Below are 12519 nucleotides of genomic sequence, written 5' to 3' on the forward strand. Positions count from 1 at the left end.
ACGTTGTCTTTCTCTGACACAAGTGCAGCCTCCGGGTGGAGAGAAATAAAACATTCCAAATGTGAAAAATAAATAACTAATTAAAGCACGACAGAGTGGTTGCAAGGTGTCCAGATTGATTTATTTACACCTAAACACATTAGTGCCACTTTACAGTGTTTGCCAGTGAAGTGATACTTTTGTTTACTCCTCTCTCTTTGAACAACATAGTTTTCCCTGTGTGGGAAAGTGCACCTTGCCTGGAGGTACTGAAATACCTGCTTGATGGGTGAATTGGAAAACAAAATGTGTACAGCGACTGTGTGTTTACGCATGTGGTCTTTTTATACCATACTACCTATGTTTTGAAAGAATATAAGCAATGGGCACTGAAACGGGTCCCTTCCGGGCCCTGTAGTCATGGCCTTACCTTTTCATGCAAAAGCACTCACTAATTTCAGAATAATGAGTGTAAAAGGAAAAAGGTAACCATGACTGAGAGGGGGGGAGAGGGACGGAGAGGGAGGGAGACTGAGAGGGGGAGAGGGGGAGAGGGAGGGAGACTGAGAGGGGGAGAGGGGGAGAGGGAGGGAGACTGAGAGGGGGAGAGGGGGAGAGAGGGAGACAGAGAGGGAGGGAGACAGAGAGAGAGGGAGACAGAGAGAGAGGGAGACAGAGAGAAAGGGAGACAGAGAGAGAGGGAGACAGAGAGAGAGGGAGACAGAGAGAGAGGGAGACGGAGGAGGGAGGAGGACGGAGGAGGGAGGGAGACGGAGGAGGGAGGGAGACGGAGGAGGGAGGGAGACGGAGGAGGGAGGGAGACGGAGGAGGGAGGGAGACGGAGGAGGGAGGGAGACGGAGGAGGGAGGGAGACGGAGGAGGGAGGGAGACGGAGGAGGGAGGGAGACGGAGGAGGGAGGGAGACGGAGGAGGGAGGGAGACGGAGGAGGGAGGGAGACGGAGGAGGGAGGGAGACGGAGGAGGGAGGGAGACGGAGGAGGGAGGGAGACGGAGGAGGGAGGGAGACGGAGGAGGGAGGGAGACGGAGGAGGGAGGGAGACGGAGGAGGGAGGGAGACGGAGGAGGGAGGGAGACGGAGGAGGGAGGGAGACGGAGGAGGGAGGGAGACGGAGGAGGGAGGGAGACGGAGGAGGGAGGGAGACGGAGGAGGGAGGGAGACGGAGGAGGGAGGGAGACGGAGGAGGGAGGGAGACGGAGGAGGGAGGGAGACGGAGGAGGGAGGGAGAGAGGGAGATAGAGAGAGGGAGAGAGAGAGAGAGAGAGAGATATATGTGTATGCCGGGTCCGGTGGCTCAGTGGACGAAGGCGTCCGCTGCAGGGACCTGTGTTCCACCTCATGGTCACATTTTTTGTTGTTGTTGCTCTAGCCCCGCCCCCTCCCCCAATGACCCCGCCCCCAAAGTGCGGCCCTCGGCCACAAACCACACTGTAAATTTGGCCCCCAAGAGAAAGTTTGTGAGTACCCCTGCTTTAGATGAAGGTGATGCCTGCCTACTCATCCTTATTGACCTATCTGCGGCATTCAACACAGTAAATCATCCAGCGCTTCTGGAGACCTTGTCGAAGCGCTCCAGCATCAATGGCACAGTACTAAAATGGTTCACCTCCTTCCTTCAACACCGCTCGCAACAAATTAAAATCAACTCCTGTCTCTCGATGCCAACAAAAGTCACACTTGGGGTCCCGCAAGGCTCGATCCTCTCCCCGGCCCTCTTCAATCTTTTCATGGAGCCCCTCACAATCATCTTGAAAAAAGCTGGAGTGAACCACCACCTTTACGCTGATGACACCCAAATCTATTTCAAAATCAAGTCTCCCAGCGACATCCAACACCTCAATGCCACTCTAACCGAGATCCAAACTTGGTTCAAAGCTAACCACTTAAAACCAGATAAAACAGAACTAATCCTATTCCCTCCAAAAAGCAACCATCGTCCAACCCAAGAGTGGCTCAAGAATCTGGTCGCCCTAAACTGCCCCATCGTCCTATCCGACTCAGTTAAGTCTCTAGGCATCACCCTTGACAAGAACTTATCTTTTGAGGCCCACATCAGAAACTCTGCAAAAAGTGTTTTTCTCTCTCTAAAACACCTCAAGAATTTGAAACCTTTTCTTCCCCATGATGACCTCAAGACAGTAGTCCAATCCCTAGTTCTCTCTAAAATCGACTATGGGAACGCCATCCTAACAGGGACTCCAAAAGCTCACCTAGCCCCTCTAAGGGCAGTGTTGAACATGGCCGCTCGACTCGTATCGGGAGTAAAAAGATTTGATCACATCACTCCAGCTCTCGACTCCCTCAACTGGCTTCCCATGGAAGGGAGGTGTATTTACAAACTGGCCTGCATCACACACAAAACCCTTCACTCTCCGGACCCTAACTACCTGAACAACAAACTGGTAAGAGCAGGTCAATCCAGATCACTGAGAAGCTCCAACTCACTCCTTATTCCTCCAAAACTGAAAAAGAAATCCACACAATACCGATCGTTCTCTGGCAACACTACCAGGATGTGGAACGCTCTCCCTAGAGTCCTCAGATGCAACCCCTCCTTCTCCTGTTTCAAAAGGGACCTGATAATCCATCTCCTTAACAAATACTTTCCTGACCAACGTCAACTAACCTAGACTTCAATATCCGAGTTTACTCCTCTCTCTTGACATTCAAGGATAGTTGGTGACCGGACTGTGTTAACCACCTTATCTTCCATGCTGTATTTATTTTTTTATCCCTGGTTTTGCTTCCTTACTGCCTGCCTACTATGTAATGCAATTTCCGTCTGTTTTTCTGTACAGTATGTATGTAAAGCGCTCCGATACCTACGGATCAAGCTAGCGCTATATAAAACTTTTAAAATAAAAATAAAATAAATAAATAAAAAAGTAACAAAATACATTAATTGAGTAGATTCGGAGTTAATAAAAGTAACTCCAGTTGTTGAAAAGTTCATGTTGATCTATGGTGGGAGAGGCATCTTTCTTGTTGCTACATGTTAATAGACTCCAGCCTCTTCAGTCCTGAATTGAATCACTCCCCGTTTTGAGATTGTGACTTGTGAGCATAAGTGCAGCGGGAACTGCTGATTTTTAAGGTCTCAGCTACAGACAGCTGGCAGCTGACCTGATGTATTGTTTACAGTATGGATAAAGCAGGCTCTGGGTCCGCCTCTGGCTCATGATTGGACAGCGTAGTTGTCAATCTCAGTTTTCTCCTCTTGATTTGATGGCTTTCCAGCCATGTCTTGTGCTTCCAGTCTCACTGTGTTTTGACTGGTTGATATCTATCCTTTCACTGGTAGCATCCTTGCTCGCGTTCAGGGGACTACTTTTTTCTTCTTCCATTAAGCACTCCAAGTGTGTGCATTTTGCTTTCTTCCACTCTTTGTGTGCTGCGTTCTCCCTTCACTTTAGACTCACCTCCCTCACCTTTCCTCTTTCTGCTCGTATTTTTTCTAAATATGCTCCTCTCCCACCATCTTAATTTGTACTTTTTTGCACCCGCCATGGTATAGGCAGGACTCCATCTTAAAAAATGATTTTAACCACTGCAAGATGATTTCCCCCCCTCTTCTGCCACATGTGCATGTTGTTATGTGCGCGCGTCAATGGCAGACATCTTTGAATACATTTGCACTGTCTCTATAAACCCATTTAAAGATGGGTGCTGCAAATGTGCACGCTATCTTACACAAAAAAGTATTGGCAAAGCCAGCAAGTTTCAACACTGAGGCCTATTGCCTTTGCCAGTGCTTGTTCTTATTGCTCTCTCTGTGTGTATGATAATCAAATTCGAAACACGTCAGTGATCTCAAACTAGGTCTAAAGGTCCAGAAAGACACTCTGGAAAAATATTAACCACACACAAGCAATCCAGTTGTGAGAATGGGCACCGAATTGCAAAGTGTATGTGCCTCAGTAAATTTGAGCCACGCACGTGTTCAATGTGTGAAGCTCACACCACTGTAGAAAGCGTCTGGAAAGTGCCTAGATTAATAAGTGTGTGCTGTACAAGCTTAGCAAATTGTTAGCTTCTAACACATGGAGACCATAGTGCCACCTTCTCTTAAATATATACAACAGGGCATGAGAGGAGCTGCAGAAAACATCCAGCTGTGAATGCCACATGGGAATGCAGACATCGCTGGTACTAAGATTAAAGCTTGAATACGGCCTCTCTTACGAGAGTACTGTGACCAGGAGTGCCCGAGACCCTCTAAGAGGATCCCGCTGATGGAATTATCCCATTGGCTGACAGGCAGGAGCACAGACAGCGCTATTGCTCATTAGCAGATGAGAGCAGCAGGGGGCATTAGAATAAGCTCCCACGATCTGGATCAAGCGCTGATTGGATTCAAGAAGGCATCACAAAATTAACCCACCCTGTGCAGGGCATCCGACTCCCCTCTCCGGAGATCGTTTAGCAAGCAGGCACCATACAGCCCATGCCAGACAACCACAGAACATATTTCGAAGCAGAACTAGCAAACACTGCTTTCCAAGAAGACCAAGCTAAAGCCTTCTAAACCCTTTCCAGTAACCCAGCCAGCTAATCCACTGAACAGCTACATTTAACAAGTAATTGGAAAAACAGATGTTTACTGAATATTTAGGAGAATCTGATCATGTTTCTGTGTCTGTGGTGAAAATGTCATGATAGCTATGCACAACACTAGCAGAACCTATGTACTTGCTGTTTCCCCAAGTATAATACAGGCACAAACAATAATTGCGGGCGACTAAGTGCATATATAGCTCACAAGTGGATCACATTACTATGGTACTCGCAAGAGAATCAGCATTACAGAGAGAATTCATGTCCTGTCAAGTGCATTATTGAGGAGTATGTTATGTTATGTTATTTATATTTTTATAGCGTCATTGTGTGTGGGGGGGGGGGGGGGTGAAGGAACTCATTACCACAATTATTACGAAGAAGAATAATCTTCATCATATAAACTTGGAGATAGGATCTGTCCTGGCTCTGCATTCCAATGCAGGGTGGACCCATCACTGTAATCACACCAAGAGAACTCAAGCCTACTGTAGGTATTACAGAAAGCAAATATACTCCAATATGTCCATCAGCTGATAAAATTCCAGAGAAAGGGTCCACCCCCTACCGTATGCATTAAAACAGAGGATCCACCCTGCCTTGTGTGTTACAGAGGACCCAATTCTGATGTCCAGGGTACAGAGGTGGATCCAATCCCAGCCATTTGTATACAAGGAGAACCTACCTCATGCTGCCTGCATTACAGAGAAAATCTATATTTATATCTATAAAAAAGGTAGGATCCAGTCCTGACTCTGCACATTGCAGGGGAAGGATCGATCCGCACTCTTTCATACACATTTCAGAAGGATTCTCTACACTCTTCGCATAGGGAAGGAAGTTTCACCTTTGAGCATGTTCATTACATAAATGGACTCACCCCTACCATACAAATTACGAGGATGTCACCCCAACCCTATGCACTAAAATGGAGGATCCCCCTTGCCTTATGTATTACAGAGACCCCCCCTTGTGTTATTTGCATTGTAGAGGTGGATACACCCCCTGCTATGTACATTACAATCGAAGATCTATCTCAATGTGCACGAATTACAGGACGTTACTATCCTCACCATATGCACTACCAATGGAGGATCCAGTCAATTCAATTCAGCTTTATTCGGTACAAATTAATGACCATAAAAGCACAATGGACAGACATAATAAGAAAAATACAAGGGGCAAGTTGTGGTACACATAGCGATACATCAAAAATCACAATAAATAAATAAAAACTGGTTAAAATACAGAAACATATCCACACTTTGTTAAAAACACATGCTTTTCCTGGAATTGATGCATTTGTTTAAAAAAGTTGCAGTGTAAAAACAAATATCCGCAGATTGCAAATTAAATATTAATTTCATTGCATGCTCAACTGTCCGTATTCCATATTTAACAAATATTGGTTTGAGGAAGGCAATACGGAAATTAGAGTATAATTTGCAAAACAAGATAAAGTGCAGTGTGCTTTGCGTGGAGGTCCCATCACATCTACAAGGCCCAGATGGATGTTTTTTCATTGTCGGATGGGCCACCAAATGGTGCACCATTCCAAATCTGAGTCTTGTTAACACAAATTTATTGGAGGGCCTTGTAACCAAGGTTAAGTAGACAGGAAATCCTTCCGTAGATAGGTATCTATTATAGAACATGACAGTGAACAGAGTTCCGGCGGCAACTGCCCTCTTTCTCTCTGCAAAGTCCAGAAAAACCCTTTTTAGCTCATTTTTGGGGATTGATAGAACTGCTTTGGGATCTTTTACAATGTTCAGGTTAAAAATATCTGAAAAACATACAATAATGTATTTAATCTAGGGTATTGCTACAAATTTGTCTAAACGCAAACAGTCCTGGATAATAGACCTAGTAAAGGACTTCTCATCCTTCAGCCAGATAAACCGCCAGGTCATCAAAGGCCTAAGGGATAAAAAGTCAAGTAGGTAGTTAACAGATAATTCCTGATGACTCAAAACATTAGATCCAGTCACTAAGGAGGGAAGATCCACCCTCTACCATATACATTACAGCATACCATGTCCAGGGAAGGCTCCACCTTTGAGCATACGCATTGTGTAAAACAGATTCATCCTTAAAATACAAATTATAGGGTCGACCTCTACTGCGGACAATATGGAGAAGTAATGTTCACCTACTACGCTATGCATTAGAGGAGGAATTACCCCATGCATATATATTACAAAGGATCCATGTATTAAAGCAAGGATCTATCCTCTACCATGCCCATTACAGAGGGAGGGTCTACATCTTACCAAATGCGTGAAAGCGCGAGTGTCAAGCTTTCGCCCACATATTACAAATACACAGGTTGCGCCCTACTGTTAAAATCTGCATGGAGGATTCACCTCCAGGATCCACTCCAAGCTACATGCATTACAAAGAATATACCACTGCTGTATGTGTTACCTGCAAACAATCCTCTGCCTTGTATACTGCAGAGGACCCACCTAATGCCATACACATTTGCGCTGATCCACCTAGGTCTGTTTGTATTGAAAAGGACGATGGCCCGGTGGCCGAGGATCCACCTCCTGTCACATCCAATACAATACCACCCTGCTTTATTGGCGTGACTAAATGTAGAGTATTTCCAACGTGGAGTTCTTTCATTTATTTTTATTTGAGATATAATTTCTAAGTTCCCGCTAGAGAGGCAATGGATCACAGCTGTGCAATTTATATTTAGCGTAAGAGATCTGTAGCCCAAGCAGTGTCAAGCTTATTTAATACTATTCCTTGAGTTTAGGTTCCGTTATGACGTCACATGATGCACTGTAAAAGGTCTACCCCCAGCAATATACATTGCAGATGATCCAGTCATTACCATTAGGATGTCATCGCATCTACCCCAAGTTGTGCACAATTACTGGTTTACCCCTGCCATATGAATAAAGACGTATTCATGCCCCACTCAACACTTTACAGAGTATTGTCTATTGCCTTCTTTATGCACTGTGGGAGCTTCCACATCTAAATGTATAACCACAAAAGCCCCATCCGGAATCACACATTATAAAGGATTCACCCGGCAACCCAAGACATTCCAACTCCTAACATATGCAAGAGAGAGGATCCAGTCCCTAGTGTACACAACGCAGGAGGAAGGTGTCTATATTACCAAATATAATGCAGAGGGATTATCTACCCTACCGTGCTCATTAAAAATACATACCCCTAAACTCCATGCATTATTGAGAATCCACCTACTGTCATGTGCACTGCAGACAACCGACATATTAGTGCACATATTGTAAAGAATTCACCCCCTGCCATAGCCAGGGAGGGTACCATCCTGCTATTCCCGTCGCAATAGGACCACATCCTGCCATATGCATTTGATGAGAATAGCCACCCTTTCTGTACACAAACAGGAGGATAGTACTACTAAAGTACAAAGCACCAAAAAGGGTCTAGGTCAACTAAAGCAAAACTGCAGGATCCGCATGTACTAAAGATCCAACTCTAACAAAATGCATTATAAGAAATCTATTCAGATCACACAGAGAGGATCCATTCCTTTCCTGGACATTAATAGGTAGAATACACAATTTACAAAACAAGTTGAGGAGTGTGGATTTACCCTCTGCCGCAAGCACTGCAGATGGAATTACCCCACTACAAACATTAAAGTGGGATCAGACTGACAGCTTTCACGCCACAGTAAGCCAGCGCCTCCCAAACATGAATCTTAGGTAGAACCCATCTCCTACCTAGGCATTACAAAGAAATCAAGTCTACACCATATGTATTAAAGATTAAAAAAATCACAACAACCCCATATTGTATGCATCACTAATAAACCTTTGGAACCCTTTAGAGAGGAGGAGCCAGTTCCAGCCAAAGGTACACGAGACGCCCCAACTATTGCGTATCAGAAAGATGATCAACCCCTACTGTAGGCATCACAGAGAGAATCGCTGCCCTTCTTTACACATTACAGCAAAGAGTGTTCCTGGGGTTATGACCACGGCACCAGTGGCACTTTGTTTTTCCAACTCAATTCAATAAATAGTATGTCTAACCTTGATCTGGAGAAACCCAAACCAGCATAAGCAGGATGAACCTTACTAACACCACTCAATCACAAGTAAGAAATTCCCTACTCAAGAACTTACCCAAACAACAGAATCGTTGTCGCATATGTGTATCTTCCACTCTAAAAATGATTACTTAATATGTTATTAAAGGTTTTCCTGCTGCCTATTAATGCCAGTGCGTGCTCACACCACAGATTTCCCCGTTCTAATTTAAATAAGATTTTCTCACCCCACATGGCTATATTGCACATCTCAGCCATGTTCATCTTTCTGCGCTCAAAGTAGTCCTGAACCCCACTTCACCTAGCGTATAGCATGCATGGGCACCACTACTCATCCCCGAGTATGATCTTCTCTCGCACGTATGTGCACAGCACGCAATATAGAAACCACCTCTTCACCACACACAGATCACCAGGCTGCCACCCCTTCCCCTCCGCCCACTGTCGGACTAGTCTATAAGGCAATCAGGCAGATGGGCTTGTCTGACAGATCACTGTGCGGGCTGGATTTTTTTTTGTTTGTTTGAGGGCTGGTTTGTGCTGTTGATTTCCATTATATTAAAACAAACATGGCCTGCAGCAACTCAAAATCCATGCAGTCTTCCATACCTTGCAAAACACTTCTACTGCACATCTTTATAAATTCAAAACTGTCCCTATCTGCAAATATGGGCTACTTTTTTAGATATCGGATTCTCTAATGGGAGGTCACTTCTATTTCAGTGCCAGGGTATATTTTTCCATCCCAGTCCGACCAGGCCTCTGCCCCTTACTGTATGCAATACAAACCCCACACCCCCCCAAAAAAAAAAAATATTTTTATAAGCTTTACAAAGAACCAACCAGACCATACAACTAGGGAAGGAATCCATCGGTCCTTGCCCAACACTTCAAGCATGCCTCGTTCTCAGTTTGCACAATACCTCTTTAACCCGACAGGTAACACGCTACACTCAAGTTCTCTCTTCATCAAATGAGTACTGTCATCTTTCATACGTCTCCATCATTTTAAACAGTACCACTTCGTGGGCAGTAGGTCCCCCAAACCTCCTGGGTACATCTCAGTTTCCTTCCTCCTTAATATGTATCCAGGGCACAAGGCCTAAAAAACCAGTGGGGGGGGACAAGCGAAGTTAGGCGTATTCTACTGACATCATGGTGCGTGACATTGCACGTGCCATCACAGTAAGTGGCATGACAACACATGACCTCACAGGAAAAGACATCACTAGAAGGGACATCAGATCTTAAGACCACACAAATATGTTTAGCATTACAATATTTAGCAAATTAGATTTTGCATCGGGTTGAATAAAAAAGTGACACAACCCTGACCCAAAATCTGGGCCTCAACTTGTACATTTCTTTTTTAAAACCCTGCCGTAAAGAAACTGGCAACTCTGGTGATGAACGCAATTGCTGGAGAGATCTATGATTTGTCTAGTCCCAGTTTTGAATCAAAGCCGGCTAGAGGGTTAATAGGTCTCCTGCAAAGCACATTAAGTGACACGCAGATGACAGATTTTTATTTCATGTAACTGGGTAACTTAGTTACTGCTTTTAACACACAGACCCTTTTGTTACTTGCAGCTCATACATTGTAAACCTTCTAATATATCACAGTGGGCTATGAAGGCCATGTGGCTGCTACACCTTGTAACCCTCACTGTCTTATGTGACATATTCTGTACAATGATTTACACACAAGATTTGATGTCCATGTATAACGTGTACTAGTCATGTAAAGTGCTCTGACATCCTGTATTGGGATTAGTACTATATCACTATAAAAGAAATAAAATAGTGGTATTTAAATTGCTATTTGTGTAAATATTGGGACAGACTAACACATCTGACATTCTTACCGTGCATGCATATCTCTTATATACAGAGGCTGAACAAAGTAAAAAGCATGCCCCCCTTAGCTGTGTACCTTTGTTTGCCCTCCACTGCATTTAGGCGTGAAGCTCCTGAAAGCTCTCAGACAGGATACTCCAACAAAAGGAGGATTGGTGACCCCTTAACTTTGGTCTTTGTTATAAACCCCGATGAAATCGGATAATGCCATTCCCCGGCTGCACGTTGTATATTGTATTCTATTTATTTAGCGCTTACTACCCTTGACGAGACGTCGTTGCTCGAAACGAAAGTAGACAACGTGAAGGCACTGCTGAGCGTGTCCCGGTGTCTATATATTACACCGGGACACGTTCAGCATATTTCTGTGGGGCCCAACCTCTTAGCAGGGTAGACGGCTTCCACTCTGTGAAAAGAGTGGCTAGAGGCCGTCTACTTGCGTGAACCCTCGGCTTGTGCCCAGGATATAAATCTTTGAGCTCCGTGCATTTCCATGTCAACAAAACGTTCAGCCCTTCAACGCAAGGAGACAAAGCCACAAGTTCAACGAGTCGCTTTCAAGATCTTCCGTGGGTACAGCAGCAGCTAAACTCTCCCCCACCGTCACCCCAGGGTGCCTTTTCTCTAGCACACTGAGGAAGCAAAACACACACACACACACACACACATGAATCCCACTCCCGTCATCGATCCCACAGCCAGAGGTGCCGACTTTGGAACTGAGAACCAGGTTCGAGTCTCGGCGTCAGCTCAACATCCTGTAATCCCAGGACAATTCACTTAATATCACGGTGCCTGCAAACAATGAATGTATACTTGTGTGTAATGTAACTGGTGCTCAAGTAATGCGCTTCTATGTCTTCGGGGCGAGTTCGCGCTATAAAAAAACTACAAGAAAATTGAAGAGCTCACTGAAGCCAGGATTACACCTGGACCAGGACGGAGTATGTAGCTGCGCCTAGACTCACGCACTCTGCTCGCTCATTATTTATAATTTGCAGAAAGCAGCCGTTCTACCTTTAAACTCTGACTCACCTCCCCCACCCATCTATGATGTGTAACATGCAGCCTTGCCGTGCTACCTTTTAACTCTGAGTTCCCTTCCTCTCTCCCCTCGCCCTCTAGGGTGGAGAGCCCTATGCCAGATGTCCCCTATCCTTCAACAGAAACGAATCCCTCTCGAATGGATTGTCAACGTCCAGGCCTGCACCTTTTCAGGAACAGAAGGCGATGTGTAATTTTCTCTAACCGCATGGCAATTCATATCTCTCATCTAACTTTTAGGTTGGCCTCCTTTCCGCCCTTTCCTGTGCATACCTGCTGCCTCCTCCGTCGTGGCCAGTCGGTGCTGCACCCTGTACCGCCTCCGTACGGCTCCACACACAGCTTCACGAAGCTACCGAGAGGCACGGTGGGATGTGGGGTACAAACCGTCGGTAACACTGACATCAGGGAACACGGCGGGACTACAATTCCCGGCGACCAGTGTTACCAGCTGTAAACACCAGTACGTCACGCAAAGAAGCTGTTAAGCCACGCCCTTCCGAGTGACGACACAATAGTGGTGGAGAAAGAGGAAGATGTCCTCGTAAGTTATTGAAAAGAGTACGAAGAAAGACTACAGTGTGAGAATAATAGAAACAAGTGACCCGAAATATTACACTGAGAGGAGGACTAGAATGCCTCCCATCTACATTCAGTGCAGATGTTCTACTCTCTTGAGTGCTTTGCCTAGCAGCATACTTGTTAATATTTTGTAACCAACAATTTGTCGTATCGTTCAGGGTTCAAGATGCCAATTAACATAGATTGCCACCTCTGCCAGGGGAAAATAGCGCCGTACGTTTACATTTTAGGATTCTGAAAAGGCTCGGACATGCTACTTAAATAGAACTTTTCATAAAGGAGAAAATTTAGTGTAATGGCTGGCGCTGACGACTTTCGAACTGGTGAGTAGAACCTTTTCCAGCTTTTGTGACAAGAATTTTAGATTCTATTAAGGACACAGAAGTGAGGTTTATGCTTTCTCTATCTTTACTGCTCCAAAAAC

General features: G+C 45.1%; 1 protein-coding gene across 1 annotated transcript in view; it reads right to left on the reverse strand.

Annotated features, from left to right (window-relative positions):
* TMEM150A (transmembrane protein 150A) overlaps positions 1-11921 on the reverse strand; it is an 87270-nt gene extending 75349 nt beyond the window's left edge. Inside the window, exon 1 of the mRNA XM_085635209.1 lies at positions 11787-11921. The gene's annotated coding sequence lies outside the window, so the exon portion shown is untranslated. The remainder of the gene's footprint in view (positions 1-11786) is intronic.
* Positions 11922-12519: the final 598 nt, after the last annotated feature.

Source organism: Triturus cristatus, chromosome 11 (assembly GCF_964204655.1).
Source record: "Triturus cristatus chromosome 11, aTriCri1.1, whole genome shotgun sequence".
In the NCBI taxonomy this organism is placed as follows: domain Eukaryota; kingdom Metazoa; phylum Chordata; class Amphibia; order Caudata; family Salamandridae; genus Triturus; species Triturus cristatus.